Here is an 8927-nt window from a genome sequence, read left to right as displayed (position 1 = left end):
GTGAGTTGCATCTTGGGCATTTCAAGGCTAATATCCAATAATCAGTGAGTGAATACCATGTGTGTTCTTTTGTGATTGGCTTACTACACTCAGGATGATAATTTCTAGTTCCATCCATTTACCTAGGAACCTCTCGAATTCATTGATTTTAATAGCTGAGTAATACTCCATTGTGTAAATATACCATATTTTTTGAATCCATTCCTCAGTTGAAGGACATCTGGGATCTTTCCAGCTCCTGGCTATTATAAATAAGGCTGCTATGAACATAGTTGAGCATATGTCCTTGTTATATGTTCGAGCATCTTCTGGGTATATGCCTAGGAGTGGTATAGCTGGATCCTCAGGTAATGCTATGTCCAATTTTCTGAGGAACCGCCACACTGATTTCCAAAGTGGTTGCACCATCTTACAGTCCCACCAACAATGGAGGAGTGTTCCTCTTTCTCCACACCCTCGCCAGCATCTACTGTCACCTGAGTTCTTAATCTTAGCAATTCTGACTGGTGTGAGATGGAATCTCAGAGTTGTTTTGATTTGCATTTCCCTGATGACTAAGGACACTGAACATTTCTTTAGGTGCTTCTCGGCCATTCGAGTTTCTTCCATTGAAAATTCTTTGTTAAGCTCTATACCCCATTTTTTAATAGGGTTATTTGGTTGTCTGGAGTCTAATTTCTTGAGTTCTTTGTATATATTGGATATTAGCCCTCTATCAGATGTAGGATTGGTAAAGATCTTTTCCCAATTTGTTGGTTGTCGTTTTGTCCTATTGACAGTGTCCTTTGCCTTACAGAAACTTTGCAATTTTATGAAGTCCCATTTGTCAATTCTTGATCTTAGAGCACATGCCATTGGTGTTCTGTTCAGGAACTTTTCCCCTGTGCCCAAGTATTCAAGGGTCTTCCCCACCTTCTCTTCTATTAGTTTCAGTGTATCTGGTTTTATGTGGAGGTCCTTTATCTCCTAGACTTGAGCTTTGTACATGGAGATAAGAATGGATCAATTTTCATTCTTCTACATGTTGTCCTCCAGTTGAACCAGCACCATTTGTTGAAAATGCTGTCCTTTTTCCACTGGACAGTTTTAGCTCCTTTGTCAAAGATCAAGTGACCATAGGAGTGTGTGTTCATTTCTGGGTCTTCAATTCTATTCCATTGATCTTCCTGCCTGTCTCTGTACCAATACCAGGTAGTTTTTATCACTATTGCTCTGTAGTACAGCTTGAGGTCAGGAATGGTGATTCCTCCAGAAGTTCTTTTATTGTTGAGAATAGTTTTCGCTATCCTGGGTCTTTTGTTATTCCATATGAATTTGAGAATTTCCTTTTCTAACTCTGTGAAGAACTGAGTTGGGATTTTAATGGGGATTGCATTGAATCTGTAGATTCCTTTTGGCAAGATGGCCATTTTTATTATATTAATCCTGCCAATCCATGAGCATGGGAGATCTTTCCATCTTCTGAGATCTTCTTCGATTTCTTTCTTCAGGGACTTGAAGTTCTTGTCATACAGGCCTTTCACTTGCTTGGTTAGATTCACACCAAGGTATTTCATATTATTTGCAACTATTGTGAAGGGTGTCATTTCCCTAATTTCTTTTTCAGTCTGTTTATCTTTCATGTAGAGGAAGGCTACTGATTTGTTTGAGTTGATTTTATAACCAGCCACTTTGCTGAAGTTGTTTATCAGGTTTAGGAGTTCTCTGGTGGAAGTTTGGGGGTCACTTAAGTATACTATCATATCATCTGCAAATAGCGATATTTTGACTTCTTCCTTTCCTATTTGTATCCCTTTGACTTCTTTTTGTTGTCTAATTGCTCTGGCTAGGACTTCCAGTACTATATTGAATAGGTAGGGTGAGAGTGGGCAGCCTTGTCTAGTCCCTGATCTAAGCGGGATTGCTTCAAGTTTCTCTCCATTTAGCTTGATGTTGGCTACTGGTTTGCTGTAAATTGCTTTTACTATGTTTAGGTATGGGCCTTGAATTCCTGATCTTTCCAAGACTTTTATCATGAAGGGATGTTGAATTTTATCAAATGCTTTCTCAGCATCTAGTGAGATGATCATGTGGTTTTTTCTTTGAGTTTGTTTATATAGTGGATTACATTGATGGATTTCCGAATATTGAACCATCCCTGCATTCCTGGGATAAAACCTACTTGATCATGATGGATGGTTGTTTTGATGTGTTCTTGGATTCGGTTTGCTAGAATTTTATTGAGTATTTTTGCATCGATGTTCATAAGGGAGATTGGTCTGAAGTTCTCTTTCTTTGGCGGGTCCTTGTGGGGTTTGGTATGAGTGTAATTGTAGCTTCATAGAACGAATTGGGTAGTGTTCCTTCTGTTTCTATTTTGTGGAATAGTTTGAAGACAATTGGTATTAGGTCTTCCTTGAAGGTCTGATAAAATTCAGCACTAAAATCATCTGGTCCTGGGCTTTTTTTTAGTGGGGAGACTTTTAATGACTGCTGCTATTTCCCTAGGGGTTATGGGACTATTTAGACGGTTTATCTGCTCCTGGTTTAACTTTGGGACCTGGTATCTGTCTAGGAAATTGTCCATTTCTTCCAGGTTTTCCGGTTTTGTTGAGTATAGGCCTTTGTAGTAGGATCTGATGATATTTTTAATTTCTTCAGTTTCTGTTGTTATGTCTCCCTTTTCAGTTCTGATTTTATTAATTTGGATACTGTCTCTGTGCCCTCTGGTTAATCTGGCTAAGAGTTTATCTATCTTATTGATTTTTTCAAAGAACCAACTCCTGGTTTTATTGATATTTTGTATTGTTCTTTCGGTTCCTATTTGGTTGATTTCAGCCCTGAGTTTGATTATTTCCTGCCTTCTACTCCTCCTGGGTGTATTTGCTTCTTTTTGTTCTAGAGCTTTTAGTTGTGCAGTCAACTTGTTAGTGTGTGCTCTTTCCAGTTTCTTTTTGTAGGCACTTAGAGCTATGAGTTTTCCTCTTAGCACTGCCTTCATGGAGTCCCACAAGTTTTGGTATGATGTGTCCTCATTTTCATTGAATTCTAAAAAGTCTTTAATTTCTTTCTTTATTTCTTCCTTGAGCAAGTCATCATTGAGTAGAGAGTTGTTCAGTTTCCATGTGCACGTGGGTTTTCCATTGGTTTTGTCATTATTAAAGACCAGTCTTATTCCGTGGTGATCTGATAAGATGCAAGGGATTATTTCAATCTTTTTGTACTGTAGAGGCCTGCTTTGTGACCAATTATATGGTCTATTTTGGAGAAGGTACCATGAGGTGCTGAGAAAAAGGTATATTCTTTTGTTTTAGGATGAAATGTTCTATAGATGTCTGTTAAGTCCATTTGGTTCATAACTTCTGTTAATGTCAAAGTGTCTCGGTTTAGTTTCTGTTTCCATGATCTGTCCATTGCTGAGAGTGGGGTGTTGAAATCCCCCACTATTATTGTATAAGGTATAATGTCTGTTTTGAGCTTTAGTAAAGTTTCTTTTATGTATGTAGGTGCCCTTGCATTTGGAGCGTAGATGTTCAGAATTGAGAGTTCACCTTAGTAGATTTTTCCTTTGATGAGTATGAAGTGTCCTTCCTTATCTTTTTTGATTAATTTTGGATGAAAGTCGATTTTATTTGATATTAGAATGGCTACTCCAGCTTGTTTCTTGGGACCATTGGCTTGGAAAATTGTTTTCCACCCTTTTATTCTGAGGTTGTGTCTGTCTTTGTCACTGAGGTGTGTTTCTTGTATGCAGCAAAATTCTGGGTCTTGTTTGTGTATCCAGTCTGATAGTCTGTGTCTTTTTATTGGGGAATTGAGACCATTGATGTTAAGAGATATTAAGGAAAAATGATTGTGGCTTCCTGTTATTTTTGCTATTAGAAGTAAAGTTATGTTTGTATAGTTATCTTCTTTTGAGGTTGTTGGAAGATTACTCCCTTGCTTTTTCTAGGTTGTAGTTTCCCTCCTTGTGTTGGCGTTTTCCATCAATTATCCTTTGAAGTGCTGGGTTTGTGGGAAGATATTGTGCAAATTTGGTTTTATCATGGAATATCTTGGTTTCACCATCTATAGTGATTGAGAGTTTTGTTGGGTATAGTAATCTGGGCTGGCAATTGTGTTCTCTTAGGGTCTGTATGATGTCCGTCCAGGCTCTTCTGGCTTTTATAGTCTCTGGTGAGAAGTCTGGTGTAATTCTTATAGGTCTGCCTTTGTATGTTACTTGACCTTTTTCCCTTACTGCTTTTAGTATTTTTTCTTTGTTTTGTGCATCTGATGTTTTGATTATTATGTGACGGGAGGTATTTCTTTTCTGGTCTATTCTATTTGGTGTTCTGTAGGCTTCTTGTATGTTTATGGGCATCTTGTTCTTTAGGTTAGGGAAGTTCTCCTCAATAATTTTGTTGAAGATATTTACTGTCCCTTTAAGTTGGGAATCTTCATTCTCATCTATACCTATTATCCTTAGGTTTGGCCTTCTCATTGTGTCCTGGATTTCCTGGATGTTTTGAGTTAGGAGTTTTTTGCATTTTGCATTTTCTTTGACAACTGTGTCAATATTTTCTACCGTATCTTCTGCATTTGAGATTCTCTCTTCTATCTCTTGTATTCGGTTGGTGATGCTTGCGTCTATGACTCCTGATCTCTTTCTTAAGTTTTCTATTTCCATGGTTGTCTCCCTTTGAGCTTTCTTTATTGTTTCTATTTCCATTTTCAGATCCTGAATGTTTTTGTTTAATTCCTTCTTTGTGTTTTCTTGCATTTCCTTAAGGGATTTCTGTGATTCCTCTTTAAGGACTTCTATCTGTTTACTTGTAGTCTCTTGTATTTCTTTAAGGGAGTTACTTAATTCCTTCTTATAATCCTCTATCATCATCATGAGAAGTGATTTTAATTCTGAATCCTGCTTTTCCGGTGTGATGGGGTGTTCAGGGCTTGCTATATTGGGAGAACTGGGTACTGATGATGCCAAGAAACTTTGGTTTCTGTTGCTTATGTTCTTGTGCTTGCCTTTCACCATCTGGTTAACTCTAGTGTTGCCTGCCCTCACTGTGTAAGACTGAAGTCTGTATTTCCAGTTATCTTGCTTGTTGCAGAGCTCCTCAGAGTCCAGATGTCTCTGTAGTCTTATGATCCTAATCTTGGTGTCTGCTGCTCTGAGTGCAGTGGCTCCTCGGCTGCTCTCAGTGCAGTGGCTCCTCTAGGATGTCTCAGGAGTCAGTATCTCCACAGGACAGGAGTAGATCAACTCAGTGTCGGCTGCTCTGAGTGCAGTGGCTCCTCGGCTGCTCTCAGTGCAGTGGCTCCTCTAGGATGACTCAGGAGTCAGTATCTCCACAGGACAGGAGCAGACCAACTCTGTGTCTGCCCCAGCCCACAGGACCAGGCAGGGGAGGAAGGCCAAAATATACACTTATATACACATTCACGCACTCACAATCTCACACACTCATACAGTTATACAAACACACTCACATACCCACAAACACAGACTCTCACACACACACTCAACACATATACATTCACTCATACATTTTGTTGTAATTTTTTTCATGATATATTTATTTCTACTTCTTAATTTAGTCATCACCACAACCCTTGTGAAATGTGACACCTATTTTCCCATTTTCTCCAATGTCTGTGATCCATCAGGTACTAAAATAGACAGACATTTTTTACTTTGCACATGCATGTGCATATTTTATTTTAGAGTCAGAAATAGTGGGTAGAGATAGAACACTATTATCACAAAAGTCTAGACTGTCCTTAAGATTCTAGAAAACAAACTTTATCTAAGGAAAATATAATAAAGTTCTGTATTCATTTAAAATGTTGAAAACCTGGACTTTGACATTTTGCAAAAACTTTTGTGCTCGTGGGTTTGGGATATAACTCACTGGTAGAACCCTGCATAGCATGTGTTAAGCCTTAAGATGAATTCTCAGTACCTAAACCAAACATCTTGCATCTCTGTACAGTTCTAGGTGACTGTTAGGAGACTGAAGTCTTAGATATAATTCTTGGTTTAATTCATTCTTTGTCTGTAACATTTTTTTCTCAATTGACTAGCAGGTGAAACATATGAAAAGCCCTTGCTTGAGTCAACACTTCTTGAATAAGTAGGGCTGATTTACTGGGACTCTGTACAGTCAGATCTCCTAAGGGCTCTCACAGCTGAATTTGTTCAGAAGCTTCATCAATGTTGATTATACCCTAGAAACTACAACATAAGAATTTTGATTTAATTGCCTTTAAATCCTACCTATTTCTTCATGAGGCATAAACTTGCACTAACCAAGACAGAATAAATTACTACTGAATGTATCTCTCTTCTGTATAATTAACTTACAAGGGCGATCTCAAGGTATCAAGTAATACCTCCCAGGTCTAACTTCTCCAAAACACATGCTGGGGCATAACAGGCAAAACATGGGCTGACGGAGCAGTCACCTGAAAGAGTATCAGTGTCCTCTCCCAGGTAGAAGCCCCAGGGAAGATAGTTGTATGCTGGGAACCAAGACTTCCTTCTTCTTGATAGCAAATGCCAGTTAAGTAGATAGCCTGAGTTAAGGAATGCCTTATTGCCTTTCTTCCTGAGAACAAATGTCAGTTAAGTAGATAGCCTGAGTTAAGGAATGCCTTATTGCCTTTCTTCCTGAGAACAAATGTCAGTTAAGTAGATAGCCTGAGTTAAGGAAGACATATCTGCCTTCCTGCCTGGGAGAGAAAATTAGCAACTTGAGCCTAACAAATGTTTTATTGCCCTCTTGCTCCTGAGAAAGTGGTCTGGGCTAAGGAATGCTTGCAAAGAACTTAACAATTAGGATGGCCCTGGAACCTGACCCTCCTCCCTGCTTGCCTTTATAACAGCAGCCCAAACAACAAAGTTTAAGCACTTGATCAGACATTCAGAAGTGTCCTTCTTCTTTGTGTCTCTTATCCTATCATTCTTTCGCCCCTTTCCCTGGAATTCCTGTGGATTGGGGCATTGTATGGTCAAGAAAACAGCAGGAAGGGCAGTAGAAGTTTACACATGTCACCATATAGGCTCTACATACATGCTAACTATAAGATAAGCCAGCCTAAATTCAGCAGGAAATACGAAAGCTGGTTCAGAGACAGGATGATGCAGAAATAACTGAAAAGATAGAGTAGGAATAAAAGAGTGGGTACATGTTAACAGCTCCAGCTTCATAGCAATGACTAGAAGCTTTAGCTTCAAAAGACACATGACCCAATTCAAACTAGCTAAAAGTTACTAGCTTCCTTAAGTGGGTGTCCAAAGGTAAGCAGGAATCAACACTGATTGGATAGACAATGTCAGCTCTATATGCCTTCCATTCTTTTGTCTTTCCTCTTGTCTAGGTGACTGATCGAGAGAGAGCAAAATGGCAGCAACTACTTTGGTCTCTGTCTGTAAGAGGCGATGGTAGTCTTTTAAAGATCTTCAGGGGAAGTAGAGAAAAGCAACTGCTACAAGTGTCTCCTTGAGTTCCATCACCCCATATCAGGTCACGTGTCAGAAAGTAACTGCTGACAAAGAGATTCATTCCATCTCCTGGTCAACAGAGCTCATCTCTAGATGTGGTGTTAGCTTGCTGTAAGGCCCTCTCTGGACCAATGGGAACCCTACCACCTAAAAACCCACTGAGCAGGGTAAAAGGTAAATTTTGTCTTCCATCACAGGAATTACATTTCAGAATACTTGAGTACTGAGGATCTCTCTGTTGTGAGAGGAAAACCAAAACGTCCCTGTGGAAATGTTGTCCTCTTTCATAATTCACTTCACTGTTTTTATTATGGAAATGATCTTGCTTCCTTTGGACAAACTATAAATATTCACAAAAGTATAAAGAAGAAAATACAACTCTATAGATTTTCACCATTATCACTACTCAGAGAAGCTCTTGCTGATTTGTTTACGTCAGACTCCTGGTAGCAAATCACAGAAATCTATGTTAATCCAACTTCGTAAATAAAATTAGCAATTTATATAAAGCACACTGTCAAAATGCCAAGGACAGCTCACCTGAGAAAGATAGGAATGGCAGAAATTAGCATGTTAAGAAATCCCACCCTTACCCTTTCTTCCTATTCAGACGTCATCTTACCAAGTATGACTACCACATAGTTTCCAACTCAATTCTCTCTCCCTCAAAACAACTTGTTTCTTTCCAGCATCAACCTGTTTTCTTGAGTTCCTGCTGAGAGTCCATTTGTGGTCCAGCCATAGGTGTTGAGGAATCACTCACATAGAATAATATGGCTATAAGAACTCAGTCTTAAATGTGAATAGTGGGTCATTTATCAGAGAACAACAACCAGTCCTAACTGGGCACATGTCCCCAACATAGGCTACTACTGAAGCCCTTGCTAACTTATTACTGCACATGGCTGGTACCAAAGAGGTATGGACCTCTCTGCAAAAATGTATGCTATGGAGACTATTCTAAACATGAATTGCTTTTAAAAGAAAAAGAAATCCAGGTGTTACACCATGAATTTCTCCCCCATATGATTATAATTGCTTGAGAAATTCCCCTTCCAGGGGCTGTGTAGTAATTCTTGTAGCGGATGAATTATGGCTTATTTATCAAACGATTGTAGAACCCATGTCATAAGTATTCTCAATACCTTATCACATTGAGTATTGTTTAAATAGAAACCTGTGTAAAGTAATTTTTGTCTTCCTGGTGAGTTATTCCCATAAAGTAGAATAATATTGGGTGAGCCACAAATTTTGATGTACATTGTTAGCTTGTTTTTTAGAAATGCTTGCTAAGTTCCAGTTCTTACAGTAATGATTAAAAATAGTTCTTGCTCTGAAATGTATCCCAGAGAAATTGGTGTCTAATCATCCAGAGATATTCCCTTCATTGTCAATGAACTATCATCAACTCAAAACAAGAAAAAATTAGTGTTTCTCAAAAAATTATAATCATACTTTC

The sequence above is a fragment of the Grammomys surdaster genome, unplaced genomic scaffold (assembly GCF_004785775.1).
Source record: "Grammomys surdaster isolate TR1022 unplaced genomic scaffold, NIH_TR_1.0 64, whole genome shotgun sequence".
NCBI lineage: Eukaryota > Metazoa > Chordata > Mammalia > Rodentia > Muridae > Grammomys > Grammomys surdaster.
The sequence above is the reverse complement of the archived record's forward strand: the minus strand, read 5'-3'. Positions refer to the sequence as shown.